We start from the raw sequence: 17,191 nt of genomic DNA on the forward strand, positions 1-17,191 counted from the left end.
ATAGTCAACTTCCTTGATTGTTATTGGTCTATTTAGGTTCTCAATTTCTTCTTGTTTCAACCTAGGCAGGTTATGTGATGTCAGAAAGTCTTCCATTTCCTTAAGGTTTTCAAGTTTGTTTCCATACAAGTGTACATAGTAGTCTCTAAAGATCTTTTGTATTTTTTCAGGGTCAGATGTGACTTCATCTTTTGTGTTTCTGATTGTATTTATTTGTGCATTTTCTCTTTTTCTTGGTCAGTCTAGCTAGGGCACCATTGATCTTGTTTATCCTTTCAATGAACCAACTTTTTGTTTTATTAATTTTTTGTATTATCTTTTTGTCTTCTGTGTCGCAGATTTGGTCTTTTATTTTAGTGATCTGGATTATTCTGCTGAAGTTAGGTTTTGGTGGTCTTGCTTTTCCAGCTTCCTAAGGTGACTTGTTAGGCTGTTAGTTTGTGATCCTTCCATTTTCTTCATGTGTCTTTGTAGAGATATGAATTCCCCTCTTACTACAGTTTTCATGGTGTCACAGAGATTTTGTTAAGATGTTTCCTCATTTTCATTTGTTTCCAGGTATCTTTTAATCTCTGTTTTTATTTCATCATTGACCCAGGAGTTATTTAGCATCATGCTATTTAGTGTCCATGTCTTTGTGGGTTTGGGGAAACTTTTTGGTGTTCATGTTTATTTTTATTCCACTGTGGTCCGAGAAGGTGAGTGAGAAACTTTTGATCTTTTGAAATTTGTTTATGCTTGATTTGTGGCCAAGTATGTGGTCGATCTTAGATTATGTTCCATGCAGTGATGAGTAGAATGCATATTCTGTAGTCATTGGGTGGAGTGTTCTGTAGGTATCAATTAAGTTGATTTGGTCAAGAGTCACATTGATTTTCTGGATCTTGTTGCTGATTTTTTGTCCTGATGATCTGTCTAAGGTTGTGAGTGGGATATTAAAGTCCCCAGCTATGATAGTGTTAGAGTCGTTATCTTTTTTGAGTTTTCCTATAAGCTGCTCTATGAAAGTTGGTGCTACTATGTTGGGTGCATATATGTTTAGGATAGATATTTCTTGTTGATGGAGTGAACCTTGTAGCATTATGCAGTGGCCTTCTGTTTTTGTAATTTTTCATAACTTAAATGGTATTTTGTCTGAAATTAGGATCGCCACTCCTCCTTTCTTTTGTGTTCCGTTCACTTGAAAATTTGTTTCCCATACTCTTACTTTGAGTCTGTGAGTGTCCTTCTAGTGTGATGGGTCTCTTGAAGGCAATATATTGTTTCCTGGTGATATTTTATCCACTTTGCAATTCTATATCTTTTCAGTGGTGCATTTAGTCCATTCACACTAAGGCTAATTATTGAAATGTGAGAGTTCATCCATATCATAAGGTTCTTATTGAGTTGTTGTTGGTGTTCCTCTTTGTTTGTTGTCTTTCTTTTGGTTTGGGTGTTGGTTCGTGTTTGTTTGACTTTTTCCTGTACTCTTGTGAAGAACATTGTTGTTCTTTTTTCCTTTTCTTCTGTGTTTAGTATTTTCTTTGTGTTTCTTGTAGAGGTGTTCTGGTGTCAGCCTAAGTTCTTAGGGATTGTATATCTGGGAAAGGTTTTTATTCTCCCTCATTGATGAAGCTTAGCTTGACTGGGTAGGTTATTCTTGGTTGAAATTGTTTATCTTTTAGAACTTTGTAAGCTCTCCTAGCCTGCAAGGTTTCTATAGATAAATCTCTGCTATTCTAATTGGTCTTCCATGGTAGGTAATCTGGCCTTTTTCTCTTCCTGCCTTTAGGATTTTTTCTTTTATACCTACTTTGTTTAGCCAAATTATTATGTCTGGGAGTTTGTATTCTCATTTGTTTTCTTGCAGGGGTTCTCTGATTCTCTTTTGTTTGAATTTTCACATCACTGATGAGATGAGGGAAGTTTTCTTCAATAATCTCATGGGATGTTTGTTCCAGGGTGGCCTCTGTCTCTTTTACTGTTTCAGGAAGTCCAATTATTCTTAGGTTTGGTCTCTTGAAGTAATCACTCATCTCTTGCAAGTTTTATTCTGTCTTTTTAAGCTTCTTTTCTATTTTTTTGACAGTTTGGGTTAGCTCTATAGTTTGGTGCTCAAGCTCTGAGATTCTTTCTTCTGCTTGGCTAATTCTGCTTTCCATGCTTATCAGTTTGCTATTTATTTCATTCACAGTATTCTTTACTACTGTTATCTCAGTTATCAACTCCTTTCTAGTTTCTTCTTGTTTCTCCTCAGTTATTTTAAATCTCTCCATTAATGTCTTGATATCTAGGCTTGTAGTTTGAGACCAGTCATTCTGGGGCCTCTTCATTATTTGCATTCCGAAGTCAGGTTTTTCAGTGTCTGCCCTTCCAGGGGTCTGTGAGAGACCCATATTCTTTTTTTGCTTTTTCTTCATTCGTGTAGCTTTTTCTCTCTCCCCCTTTCCCTCCCCTTCTTTAATATTGCTTTTCAGGGAAGGTGGGGTTGCTTTTCCTCCTTTTGTTCAATCACCTGTTCTTCCTTATGAGGGTCCTCTGGCTTTGTTCACTTTAGAGGCTGGACTGTGGGTTGGGGGCTGTACTTTTTGCAGTTTTGAGGTTTAATTGAGGGGGAAGCTGTGATTCACAATCTATCTGCACATCCCAGTATCCAACAACTGGTGTATGGGCACAATGGAATCCATTTCGCACTGCCTTACAATCTGTCCATGCAGCAGGGTTTAGGTTTGCTTCCTGGAACAAAAGGAAGTATGAAAAAGGAAAATAATGGAAGAAGGGGGGAGTCAAGAGGAAATTAGAAAGAGAGAAGAGTGAGAGGAATAACACACATACATACCAACTAATGAATGAAAAAGAGACACAAGGTCAGAAAAGAGTGAAAAATAGACACACTAACAAAATTCCTAAAGCATACTAGTAATCCCAGAAAGACAGTCCAATAAAATCATGCCTTTTGATGCATTTTTTCCCAACACAAACAGGTAGTCTAAATAAAAAACCAAACAAAAGTGAGCAAAACAAACAGTCAAAACAATAAAATCAAAATAGGAAACCAGACTAGTTCTGGAATCTTTCCTGAGTGTCTAAAGTTTCTTCAGTTCTAATCTCTAGCCTCTCCCCTTTGCTTTCATTGCAGGCAGATAGATTTACTCCAAGCTTGGGTTGGTTCTCTTGGCTTGCTATCTGAGAAGTCTGTGATAGGACTGAGTTGCCTGTTTCTGATTCAGTGTAGGGGAGGGCCTATTGTCTCCTGTTTAGCAACATTATCTTAGAAACCAAAGTGGAGGCTGCTTGTAGATGGGCAGGGCAATGCAAATCTATGCCTGGAAAATGGCTGAGGTGGGCGGCTCCTCTTTCACGGATCCTTTCTCTCCACCTGTCTTTTCTCTCCACTCATCCAGGTCCGTGGGCAATCTACTATGATGGGCTGTGGTGGAATGCCTCCAGTGTCAGGCACCAGGGATCAGTGACACAGCTGGGTGCTGGATCTGGTGTGGCACCAGTGGCCTGGGGTGGAGGAAGGAGCTGGGAATTCCCTCTTCTGGAGCTGAGAGCTGAGAGTGGCTGATCAGCACCTTCTTAAAATATACTGTTCCCTTACACAACCATGGGGTCCCACGCTGGGTGCTTCAGCCAGAGCAGGGACTGGAGCTCCAAAGGGCAGGTGGTGAGTGGTGACTCGGCTTTGGGCCCCACACAGGGCACATCAGACAGGAATGGAGCTGGTACCTCTGAGGGGCGGGTGCCTAGAGCCTCCCTGGGTGATGGCGGCTTGAAATAGGGCTGAGCAGGGGCCCAGAACTCAGGGTGGGGAGCTAGAACTCTGAGGATCAAGCACCAGGCCACTGAACTGAGTGCCCAGTCAGGGAGGGAGCTGGCAGCAGCTGAGTGCAGGGCAGATCAGTGTAGCCAGCAAGGGAACCCAGATCTCCACAAGGCAGTATCCAAGGGCCTCCACAGGTGGCAGCCGGAAGCTTGGGGCTGGGTGAGACGTTGTAGCTGGGGAGGAAGCAGGGATCTCCACATGGCTGGGGCCCAGGACTGCCTATGGTGGAGCCCCAGCAGTCAAGGGGCTGCAATAGCTGGCCTTGCATGAGACCAAGGATCTCAGCATTTCTAAGGCATCATCTATGCTGCTGTCTTCTGATTTTGAACTTCTAACAAGCAATTTCTAAACAAGGGTAAAAGAGACATTCCAGACAGGGACCTATTTTCAGAATTGTGACAATTACCCAATTTCCCTCTCTTGATGAAGGACACATTTTTAAAAGCACAAAGCTAGGGTTGAAAAAAAGAGCCTTCAATGATCAGACTAATCAGCACATATACAAATGGGGAATTTCTAATTCTCTACCCTCACCATAAACATAGATACAACAAAAGACAATGGGAACCTGAACTATCTTCTCTCTTGTACAAAATCAGAGCAAGGTAACTTCTGGTGGGATAGCTGATACTGGATGTCCACTCTGAGGTCTCACAGCTTCTAGAAGCTAGAGACCCAAGTTCTAGACTGGAAATTGAACCAAGATAGATAGAATCTGTAAATCAGTACACCGCGTGTTATAGGTTCTTAAGTGTGTAGATCAAATTTCTTCATGCCTAAATCTTCCCACTTGTAGCAAAAGTTCTATTTAAAAGACACCTCACCGGGCTCGGTGGTTCAGCCTGTAATCCTGCGCCTTTGGGAGGCTGTGGATTGCCTGAGTCCACGGGTTCGAGACCCGCCTGGGCAGCGAGACCTCATCTCTACAATAAATCAAAAAATCAGCTGGGCATGGTAGCGCATGCATATAATTCCGGCTACTTGGAAGGCTGAGGCAGAAGGATCGCCAGAGCCCAGCAAGTCGAAGCTGCAGTGGCTGGGAGCGGCCACTGCACTCCAGTCTGGGTGACAGAGTGAGACACCAACTCAAAAAATAAATAAATAAATAAAAATAAAAGACACTTCTCAAAAAGAAGACATACAAGCAGTCAACAGACATATGAAAAATACTCAACTTCACTATCAGAGAAATGCAAATCAAAACCATATTGAGACACCACCCAACTCCTGTTAGAATGACCATCATTAATAAACCAAAAAACAACAGATGCTGGTGAGAATGCAGAGAAAATGAATGTTTCTATACTTCTGGTTGGGAATACAAACTAGTCAACCTCTATGGAAAACAATGTGGTGATTCCTAAGAGTACTAGAAATTGACCTTCCAAACCATCAATCCCCCTTCTGGAATATGCCTGGAGGAATTCAAGTCATTCTACAAAAAAGATACCTGCACACACGTTTATTGCAGCACTATTCACAATAGCAAACACATGGAGCCAACCAAGCAGTTCACTGAAACTGGACTAGATTTTTAAAATGTGGTAGATATGTATCTATAAAGGAGAACAAAAATATGGACTTCTCAGCAACATGGGTAGATTTGGAGTCTGTCATACTCAGTGATCTATCACACAAACAAAGAACAAAATATCACATGTTCTTACTCATAAATGAACACTTAACAGCTATCATAATACTACAAAAAAGGGATTGGCAGTAGTGGGACACTGCTGGGGGGAAGGGGGAGAAGCGGTGGCACATAACATCAGTAAGGGTGCCTGATCCCAATCCAGGCAAAGTTAGGATCAATGGGAGGCCCAAACTTCACCTGTACCAAGACGACTTAGGTACCCAATCCTGACTTGTACCCCACATGTTTAAAATAAAAAAAAAATAATAATAAAAGTTGTTTGCTTAAGATATTGCATTAGATAGTGTTCTAGAAGTTTCTGTTACGGTGATGCTGTTGGTAACAGGTCAGGTATGGACAACTCCACAGGACACACAGACAGCTAAAAAACTTTCCTCTGGGGCTCACAAGGAGAAAGTTTGTAGAGTCAGATTGATTAGGACCCACACCCAAAGTCTCCTCCCAAGCTGCCAACATGGACTCCATCTGGCCCACTAGAACAGGAAATACCAGGACACACATAAACATACACTAAAGTATTCTGTGAGAGATGCTTCCCATAATAGACACACTGTAAAACAGACCCACAATGAATGAACTGGGCCCAATCCACAAGAGTCTGTCTGGGTTGGAGCAGAATTACCAGATGGATTCAGAATTAAGCAACCCAAGGCCATTTTCTTCCCATGTTGCCCAAAGTAGCCACAGCAGCCACTTGTTTGGGATTCTAGCTGGAACCCTCTTCAACTGAAGTGAATACTCAGGTAGAATTGATTCACATAGAAAAGAAATGGTCAAGGGAAAATTAAGGGAGTCTGCTAGAAACCCCTGCAGAGGTTAAACAGTCAAGGTACACAAACACCAAACTTCAAAAACAATTGTTAGTCCTCCAAATCCTACTCCCAGACACCTCAGCAGCTGAGCACTATGGTCTCATATGCTGCCATTGGCCAAACTGCATTTCCTAGGAAGCTCAACAACCCTGCACAGGAGTCTCAGTTCCCAGAAAACACAAACAGGAACTAGACATGGTAAGACTTCACTCTCCAAATCCAGTTGCGCTTGTTTCTCCTCCTGGAGGAACCTAGGCCCCACTGATGGCAACTGTGGCATTCTGAACTCTCCATTAGAGACTGAACATCTTGGGACTCCAGTGCTTAGACTGAGTCTCATAGGCCTCTTGTTCAGATAGTAGAAGCCCTCAACAAAATTTTTAATTTATAGAATCCACTTGATACATCCTCCTTGAACATATGGGATATGATAAAAAATCTATTCATTTGAGTTGGAGTCTCACCCTGTTACTCAAATTGGAATACAGGACACGATCATGGCTCACCACAGCCTCAACCTCCTGGGCTTAGGCAATCCTTCTGCCTCAGCCTCCATGGTTGTTGAGACCACAGAATCATGCTACCATATCTGGCTAATTTTTTTTTTTAATTTTCTGTAAAGACAAGGTCTCTCTATGTTGCCTAGGCTGGTCTCTAACTTCTGGGCTCAAGCAATTCTTTTGACTTGGCCTCCCATAGTACTGACATTACAGGCATGAGCCTCCCTGACTGGCTGATATGGAATATTTGTAACAGCTGTTGTTAACATGTTTTTCTGCTAATTCTACCATTGTGCCACAATAGGTCTCTTTTTGTTGACTTTTCTTCATGTTATGGACCAGATTTTCCTGCTTCTTTTCTGTATCTAAGTTTTGATTAGATGCCAGATATAGTAAATTGTATATTATTGATGAATTGCTTTCTATTCCTTTAATTACTGGGCTCTGCTCTGGGAATTTACTAAATTACTTGGAAATGTTCGTCCTTTACTGGCCCGCATGGATGATTTGTGAGGAGGCTTCAAAGCAGCCTTTAGTCTCCAGTTAACATGAGCCACCCACTGAGGCAACAAGCTTTTAAAAATTGACTGCCAAGTCTCCAAATGTTAGGAGGCACTCCCAGTCTAACTGGTAGAAACACAAATTACTTCCAACCTTGTTTGAGCACCAAGGATTTCTCTGTCTGTTCATATCTAATGGTTCCTTCTCTAGCCTGGGGAATAAAATACTTCTTCATATATATGTACTGAAATATGACTTACAGAAAGGACTGCGGGGAAACTCTCTAAATTTCTGTCAGAGCACATATCTTCTCCAGTAATCTGACCGATTTAGACAATGTTAAATTTATTCATACTCTAACTTTTGTCACAATTCAGAAAGACAGTTGGGATCTGTTTGGGCTTTTCCTGTCTATACTGCACACTGGAAGTTTTCTCCAGGCAGTAAGCTCAGACAATCAGCATATAATGATTGAAAGATTCTTGCTCATTTCATTTATTTCCTTTCTTTCATAGAAAGCTGTCAGAAGCTCCTTATTTCCCAATGTATGACAAAGTTCATTCATATATTTGTGTATTTTTTAAAAGATATTTAAGGTATGTGGATATATTTATATGACACTTAAAGAAAAAGATTGTTGGAACTGGCTAGAAAAAATATTAGTTAATATCTAAACATATCTTGTCAAATACATTCCAAATTTACTTAAGGATAGGTGAGTGTTTATCAGAGTGTGAATTCTCTGACATCTAAAGATATTGTGCTAGGCAGAATAATGGCCGCCCAAAGGTGTCCATATCCTAATCCGTAAGAAATTGTGAATATGTTACACTAGCAGGGGGAGTTAAGGTAGCAGATGAAATTAAATTTGCCAATCAGATAATTTTAAGACAGTGAGATTATCCTGGCTTACCTGAATGTTTCCAGTATAACTACAAGGGTCCTTAAACATGCTGAGAGAGGCAGAAGAATCAGTGTCAGAGTGATGTAAGAGCTGACTGTCCATTGAAAGGCCACATACCACAGAATTTGGAAAGCTCTAGAAGCTGGAAGGGTAAGGAAAGGGACTCTCCCCTATGGTCTCCAAAAAGAAATAACAGCTATGCCAACAATTTGAGGACAGTGGCCAGATGTTGAACTACAGTGCTCCAGAACTCTAACATAACAATTCTTTGTTGTTTTAAGATAGCAAATTTGTGGTAGTTAGGTACAGCAGCATTAGGAAATGAACATAGTTGTACTTCCACATGCATTGTCTTCATAAGCTTTCATTAGGTAACACAAATGCTGGTGTTTAAGAGTCAATTGATTAAAGGAGTCTTTCCAAGGCATAGAAGTGAAATGCATGAATTAGTTTGGTGAATTCCCTGTATTTCTTGCTTTTAAGCAATTTGCTTTTGTATAATCAATTCTCCTATATTTTACTAAAAATATTTTCTGTATCTATTGTCTCTACAGGTGCCTTTCTATGTTTCTGACACATGATGAGGTAAAATTTAGTGCTGGGAGCCAGCCTTAGAGGCCTTCACGTTGACAGGGTCTGAAAGGCTGAAGACCCCAGGTTGCAGGGCAACTCTGGGCAGCTGTTGTTCCTGCTTCTTCTACCTCACTCTCAATCTCATCACTGGAAACCTGGAAGTTGGAAGATGTAAAGAGTTCTATATGGGAGAAATAATTTTTACCAAATAGCAGTGTTTAGTAAAGGAAGGATCTGTCTTGTTAGAAGTACACTCTTTATTAGAGCACCCTTGGCTTTACTTCCCTTTGTTAAGGAGCTTAGTAATTCTGGTTAGGGATGATGACTAAGATAAATTGAGCTGGGGAAACTTTTGTTTTACAAATGTTAAAGCCCATCCTCCCTGACAGGAGATAATTGACACAGAATGTAAACACCAGTTGTGACATTATAGAAAGCTAATCAAGCCAACTTGCAGTTAAGAAACCTTGGGGGCCCGGGCTTGGTAGCTCAGCCCATAATCTCATGCCTTGGGAGGCTGAGGTGAGTGGATTGCCTGAGCCCGTGGGTTCTAGAGCCACCTGGGCAACTTGGTGAGACCTCATCTCTACAATAAATCAAAAAATTAGCCGGGTGTGGTAGCGTGCACCTGTAGTTCCAGCTACTTGGAAGGCTGAGGCAAAAGGATTGCCAGAGCCCAGCAGGCCGAGGCTGTGGTGGCTGGGAGTAGCCACTGAACTCCAGTCTGGGCAACAGAGTGAGACTCCAACTCAAAAAAAAAAAAAAGAAAGAAACCTTAGGAATGTTGCTTTATCCCAGATAATTGCAATTTGCTGTGTGAAGACTTACAAATCAATGTGACAATTATACTGTTTGGAACTCAGTAGTGATTTATAATGTAATAGTTGTAGAGATAAGTAATTTTTTTATAAACATTGAGAAATGGTAATCATTAGAAAATGTTAGGAGTTTACAAAATTTATAGTTAACATTAAACTTTAGAATTTTGATTTTTTAAGGTAAAACATTAAGAGAACTTCTAACTCACTGTACATAGATAAGAAATGACACTCGGGGATAACATTCAGGGTTAAACATGACATGTTTGATGTTGCAGTTTTGGAAAGTAAACAGGACATCATTATAATTCAAAGAAGAAGATAGAACCCCATTAGGGTTGAAACATAGATCAAAGTAAGATGGACAAGAAATTTATTATGCTGGGAACTGACTAACTCTGAAACAAAGAACACAACTTTGCCTTAAGTCGAAATCTAAGGTATAAAAAGGAATTGTAAAAGACAATAAAGTGTCATTTGTCCTGTTTGCAGCAGAGTCAGTGTCCATTTTCTCTCCTGCACCTACGCCATCTCTCCTTTAGGAAACCCTGGTCTGCTGGAGCTGGACTCCAGCAATTTACCACTGAAAACACCACACACCATTTTCTAACTATTCCTCTAAGATTTAAAACCAATTGAGATTATAATCTTCAGGTAAAGGCTTGTCTGTAATAGCTGCATTTCTACCCCATATAATGGCACTGATGTTTAGTAAATCTAACTTCTCACAAAGGTGTCCTCTTCACTTTCTCCATTCATAGTATTTCTTCACCAACTGAGCTCTGGGACATATAATTGCTGAAGGATTCTAGCTAAAGACTTTTTCATGTTTCTGGTGTCAGAGGAATTTTTTCTACATATCTGTTACATAAAAGACACAATTTACTACTGAAAAGACACAATTTACAATTTCATATGGCTTCTCTCCTGTATGATGTCTCTGGTGTACAGTGAGATATGCCATTTGGGAAAAGGCTTCCACAGACTATGCATTCATATGGATTCTCTCCTGTATGAAGTCTCTGGTCAACAGTGAGATATGCCTTTTGGGAAAAGGTTTTTCCACATTTAGTGCATTCATAAGGCTTCTCTCCTGTATGGGTTCTCTTATGTTCAGTGAGCTGAATCTTCTTCATGAAGGTTTTTCCATGTTCATTGCACCCATGAGGCTTCTCCTCTTTCAGTTCATTAATATCTCATTCACTTCATTTCCGAGGCTTGTTCCCTGTTCAAATTCCTAATTAGCCACTAAGACTTGATTTATTGGAAAAGTCTGTTCCATATCTAACTAAATTTTATCCCATAAGAGCTCACTTGATAAGGGCTTGTTTGATAAAGGCTGGGTCTCAGAAGAAGGCATCTGACAGGTACTGTGTTCACTGGGTTTTCTCCTTGCATGAGATCACTCATGTATAAAGAGGTATGACTCCCCAAGGAAGATTTCTCCACTTTCAGTGAATGTGTAGCTTTCTCTCCTGTGTGAATTTTCTTGTGTTCAGAAAGGACTGACTTATGGGCAAAAGTTTGAACACATTCACTGCATGAACAAGGTCTTTCTCTAGTATGAGTTCATAGATGCCAAGTGAGCTCTGACATGCTTCTAAAGGTTTTGCTGCACTCATTACATTCATAAAGTTTCTTTCCTGTATGGATTCTCTGATGTCTGGCAAGCTCTGACTTAAAATAAAAGGTTCTTCCACATTCAGTGCATTCATAAGTTGTCTCTCCTGTATGAAGTCTATGGTGTACAGTGAGATATGCCTTTTAGGAAAAAATTTTCCCACACTTACTGCATTCATAGAGTTTCTCTCCAGTGGGAGAATGCAAGTGTCTAGTGAGCTGGGACTTCTGACTGACAGCTTCCCCACATTCACTGCATCCATATGATTTATCTCTTAAATGAGTTCACTGATGTACCATGAGCAGGAACTTTCTGGAGAAGGCTTTCTCACACTCATTACATTCATGGGGATTCTCTCCTTTGTGAGTTCTCTGATGAATCTTCCTCATTTATGTTTTCCACATTCAATGCTTCCATAGGTTTTCTCTCCTCTTTCAATTCCTTGATGTCTAGCAGGTTGTGCTTTCCTGGAGGAGGTTTTTCGAAGCTCACTGCATTCATATGGCATCTCTCCTATATGAAGTTTCTGTTGTTCAGTGATATGCCTTTTGGGAAAAGGATTTCCCACACACACTGAATTCATATGGCTTCTCTCCTGTATGATGTCTCTGGTGTAGTGAGATATGCCATTTGGGAAAAGGCTTCCACAGACTATGCATTCATATGGATTCTCTCCTGTATGAAGTCTCTGGTCAACAGTGAGATATGCCTTTTGGGAAAAGGTTTTTCCACATTTAGTGCATTCATAAGGCTTCTCTCCTGTATGGGTTCTCTTATGTTCAGTGAGCTGAATCTTCTTCGTGAAGGTTTTTCCATGTTCATTGCACCCATGAGGCTTCTCCTCTTTCAGTTCATTAATATCTCATGAGCTTTCCTGGAAAAGGCTTTCCTGCACTCTGTGCATTCATATGATTTCTCTCCTGAGTGAAGACATTCCAGTGAGAGTTTTTTCATGCTTGATAAGGAGACATGTCTTCCCATATCCACCAAAGTCATCAGAATCTTTTACTGCATATCTGCTATTACAGATTACAAAACCTAAAAGAGATTTCAAACTTTTACAATGCAAGCCAAACTTATTGAATCTTTGTGTTAAATAAACAATACTTTTGCATAATCAAAATCATTTCTAAGGGCAAATTTGCTGATATCATTCTAAACTTTTAAGCTCATTTTGGTTTTCTGAGTGCCACTGCATATGGTCAACCTCCCATATTTCTGCTAGAAAAAAAAACAATTAAAATGTTCATGATTTTTTTTTTCTTACAGAGGGTGCAGGAGGTATAAAAATGTCGTGGTTTTGGCTAGCTTTCATAAGCTCTCAGTCTAAGAGGCATATACCTTATGCTGTATTAAAGAAGACAGTACACTAAAACAGCATGAGGGGAAAAAAGCAATGTTAGCAACAATTATAAACAGATGTATTACTTGAGCTGCTTTCCAAATAATCACTTGCAAAATGAGGATGGAAATAGAAATAGAAATACACTGCGACTGAACAGATCTAAAGGAGAAATTGATTAATGAACTGCTTTCTGTTCCCTTAATTATTGGGGTCTTCTCTGGGAATTTTCTGAATTACTAGGAAAATTTGGTCCTTTACTAGTCTGCATGGATGCTTTGTGAGAAGGATTCAAAGCACCCATTAGTCTCCAATTAATATTAGCCACCCACTGAGGCAATACTCTTAAAAATCTACTGTCAAGTGTTAGGAGGCACTTCCAGTATCCGGTAGAAATAAAAATTATTCCCAACCATCTATGAGCACCAAGGATTTTTCTGTCTGTTTATTTCTAATACTTCTTTTTAACCTAGGGAACAATGGGGTTCCTCACATACAAGTACTGAATTTTGACTTATAGGAAGACTTGTGGGGAAGCTCTCTAGAATTCTGTCAGAGTATATCTTTTATCCAGTAGTCTGATCCATAAATATCAGCAACGTTAAGTTTCTCAAACTCTAACTTCTGTCTCAATTCAGAGAGACAGCTGGAATCTTTTTGGGCTTTTCCTCCCTATGCTGCAGAACAGAAGTTTTCTCCAGGCAGTAAGCAGGGACAATCATAGCATAGAATGATTGGAAGATTCTTGCTCATTTTATTTTTTCCTTTTTTTAGGGAAAGCTGTCAGAATCTCCATATATCCCAATGTATGAAAAACTTTATTCATATATTTTGTGTGTTTTTTTAAAAGATATTTAAGGTATTCAGATATATATATATATATATATATATAACTTAAAGAAATATGAATTGTTAGAACAGACTAGAAAATATATCAGTTAATATCTAAATATATCATGTCAAATACATCCCATATTTAAAATATGTTAATCTGTACAATTGAAGAATAGATAAATGTGTTTGGAAACACTTCAAGCAATATGAATCTCATATTCATTTAGGGTATTAAGAGTTCTTTCCCAATGCTGATAATTCAATTCAAATATTTAAAATGAATTCCACTATGCTCACATACAACAATCGCAGTCTAAGAGTCCCTAATTACTGAATAACATGTTAATAAATTTGGATCATAGTCATTATAGATAATTACTTCTCTGGGAATATGCTTTTCCAATTTTACTTAATGGGTAGGTGAGCGTTCATCACAGTGTAAATTTTGTGATATCTATTTATATTGTGCTAGGCAGAATAATGGCCTCCCAGAGATTCCATATCCTAATTCCCAAGAACCTGTAAATACGTTACATTGATAAAGGGAATTAAGGTAACAGATGAAATTAAGGTTGCTAATCAGTTTATTTTAAGACAGTGAGATTATTCTAGTAAACCTGAATGTTTCCAGTGTAATCAAAAAAGTACTTAAACATGATGATGGAGGCAGAAGAATCAGTGTCAGAGTGATGTAAGAACTGATTGGTCACTGAAAGGCCACACACCACAGAATCTGGACAGATTCTAGAAGCTGGAAGGGCAAGGAAGGAGACTCTCCCCTACAGTCTCCAAAAAGAAATAACAGTTCTGCCAACAATTTGAGTCCATGACCCGGTATTGAACCGCAGAGGTCCAGAACTGTGACAGAAGAACTCTTTGTCTTACAAGAAGTAAATCTGTGGTAGTTTAGGTATAGCAGCCAAAGAAAACTAACATAGTTTTACTTCCACATCCATTGTATTCACAGGCTTTCATTATGTAACACAAAAGCTGGTGTTTAAGAGTTTATTTTTTGGCCAGTCTCGGTGGCTCAGCCTGTAATCCCAGCATTTTGGGAGACTGAGTTGAGAGGACTGCCTGAGCCTGCAAGTTCTAGAAGACCCCAGTCAACTTGGTCAGACTTCATCTCTACAATATATCAAAAATTAGCTAGGGATGGCAGCACACACCTGTTGTTCCAGCTACTTGGAAGGCTGAGGTGGACAGATCCCTGGAACCCAGCAGGTAGATGCTGGGGTGGCTGTGAGTGTGCCACTGCACTTTAGCCTGGGCAGCAGAGTGAGATTCCATCTTAAAAAAAAAAGAGTTAATTTATTAAAGGAGTCTTTCCAAGATGCCCAAGGTATAAAGGTAGAATACATGAGTTAGTTTGGTGAATTTTCTTTTTTTCTTGCTTTCAAGCAATTCACTTTTGCATAACAAATTCTACCAAATTTTACTAAAAATATTTTCTGTATCAATTGTGCCTTTCTATACTTCTATGACACATGATAAAGTACAATTTAGCACTAAAAACAACACATACCGTTTCCTAAATATTCCTCTAAGAATTGATACCAGTGGAGATATCACCATTAGGCAAAGGTTTCTCCATAATAGCTGCATCTCTACCCAATATGATTGCACTTATGTTTAATAAATCTAACATTTCACAAATGTACCCTGTCCAACTTTCACATTCATAGTACTTCCCCCCAGGTGAGGTCTTTGATATATAATTGTTGAAGGATTCTAGTTAAAGACTTTGTCGCCTTTCTGCTACCACAGAATTTTTTTGCTGCACAAAATCAGTAACATATAAAACATAATTTATCACTGAAGGGGTTACATTCAGTTCATTTGTAAGGCTTATTCCTTGTTCAAATTGCTGATTAGCTACTAAGGATAGACTTCTTGGAAAAGGCTGTTCCACCATCAACTACATTTCTATCCCCTAGGAGCTCACTGATGTTTAATAAGGTCTGGGTACCTGAAGAAGGCATTTCCACAGGAACTGTGTTCATAGAATTTTCTCCTTGTATGAGTTCATTCATGTATAGAGAGGTATGACTCCCTAAGGATGGTTTCTCTACTTTCAGTGAATTTATAGCTGTCTCTCCTGTGTGAATTTTCTTATGTTTTATATGAACTGACTTGTGGGCAAAGGCTCTGCCACATTCAATGCGTGAACAAGGTCTCTCTCCAGTATGAGTTCCCACAGGCTTATTGAGCTCTGACTTCCTTCTAAAGGCTTTCTTGCACTCATTACATTTATAAAGTTTCTCTCTGGTATGAATTCTTTGATGTTTGGTAAGTTGTGACTTTAAATTGAAGGTTCGTCCACATTCAGTGCATTCATAAGGTTTCTCTTCTGTATGAAGTCTGTGGTGTACACTGAGATATGTCTTTTGGGGAAAGGCTTTCCCACACCACATTGCATCTATAGTGTTTCTCTCCAGTGTGAGATCGCTAGTGTCTAGTGAGTCAAGACTTCTCACTGAAGGCTTTCCCACATTCACTGCATGAATATGGTTTCTAGCCAGTATGAGTTCACAGATGCCGAGTGAGTTCTGACTTGTGTCTAAAGGCTCTCTTGCAGTCATTACATTCATGGGGCTTCTCTCCTCTGTGAATTCTCTGATGTTCAGTGAGGTGAATCTTTCTCATGAATGTTTTTCCATATTCATCGCATCCATGGGCTTTCTCTCCTCTTTTGGTTCTTTGATGTCTAACAGGCTGGGCTTTCCTGGAGAAGGCTTTCCACACTCACTGCATTCATTTGGCTTCTCTCCTGTATGAAGTTTCTGGTGGGCAGTGAGATGTGCCTCTTTGGAAAAGGTTTTCCCACAAACTGCATCCATATACTTTCTGTCTAGTGTGAGAGCACTGGTGTGCATTCAGCTGGGACTTTTGATGGAAAGTTTTACCACAATCACTGCATAAATATGGTCTGTCTCCTATATGAGTTTGCATATGCTGAATGAGCTCTAACTTGCTTCTAAAGGCTTTGTTGCACTCATTACATTCATAAGGTTTCACTTTAAATAGAAGGTTCTTTCACATTAAGTGCATTCATAACACTTCTCTCTTGTATGAAGTCTCTGGGGTACAGTGAGATGTGCCTTTAGGGAAAAGGCTTTTCCACATTCAGTGCATTCATAAGGCTTGTCTCCTGTATGAGTTCACTGATGTTCCTTGAGCTGAATCTTCCTTATGAAGGTTTTTCCACATTTATTGCATCCATGGGGTTTCTATCCTCTTTTGGTTCTTTAATGTCTAACAAGATGTGCTTTCCTGTAGAAGGTGTTCCCATACTCACTGCATTCATACGGCCTCTCTCCTGTATGAAGTCTCTAATGTAGAGTTAGACATATCTTTTGGGAGAAGTATTTCCCACAGACATTGTATTCATATGACTCCTGTATGAAGTCTGGTGTACAGTGAGATATGCCTTTTGGGAAAAGTCTTTTCCACATTCAGTGCATTCATATGGCTTCTCTCCTGAATGAAAACTCTGGTGTACAATGATACATGTCTTTTGGGGAAAAGCTTTCCTACATACACTGCATCCATAGAGTTTCTCTCCAGTATGAGATCACTAGTGTCTAGTGAGGAAGAGCTTCCTGATGAAGACTTACCAAAATTCATTGCTTCTGTACCATTTCTTTCCTGTATGAGTTTGATGATGTACTATGAGCAGGAACTTTCTGGAGAAGGCTTTCTCACACTAATTACATTCATGGGGTTTCTCTCTTCTGTGAGTTCTCTGATGTTCAATGAGCTGAATCTTCCTCATGAATATTTTTTCACATTTATGGCATCTTCAGAGTTTCTCTCCTCTTTTA

General features: G+C 39.6%; 1 pseudogene; it reads right to left on the reverse strand.

Annotated features, from left to right (window-relative positions):
* Positions 1–11,576: 11,576 nt before the first annotated feature.
* On the reverse strand, positions 11,577–16,243 carry LOC103274359 (annotated as a pseudogene).
* Between the last annotated feature and the right edge of the window lie 948 nt (positions 16,244–17,191).

This window comes from Carlito syrichta, unplaced genomic scaffold (assembly GCF_000164805.1).
Source record: "Carlito syrichta isolate Samal-C Ts95f unplaced genomic scaffold, Tarsius_syrichta-2.0.1 Scaffold314744, whole genome shotgun sequence".
In the NCBI taxonomy this organism is placed as follows: domain Eukaryota; kingdom Metazoa; phylum Chordata; class Mammalia; order Primates; family Tarsiidae; genus Carlito; species Carlito syrichta.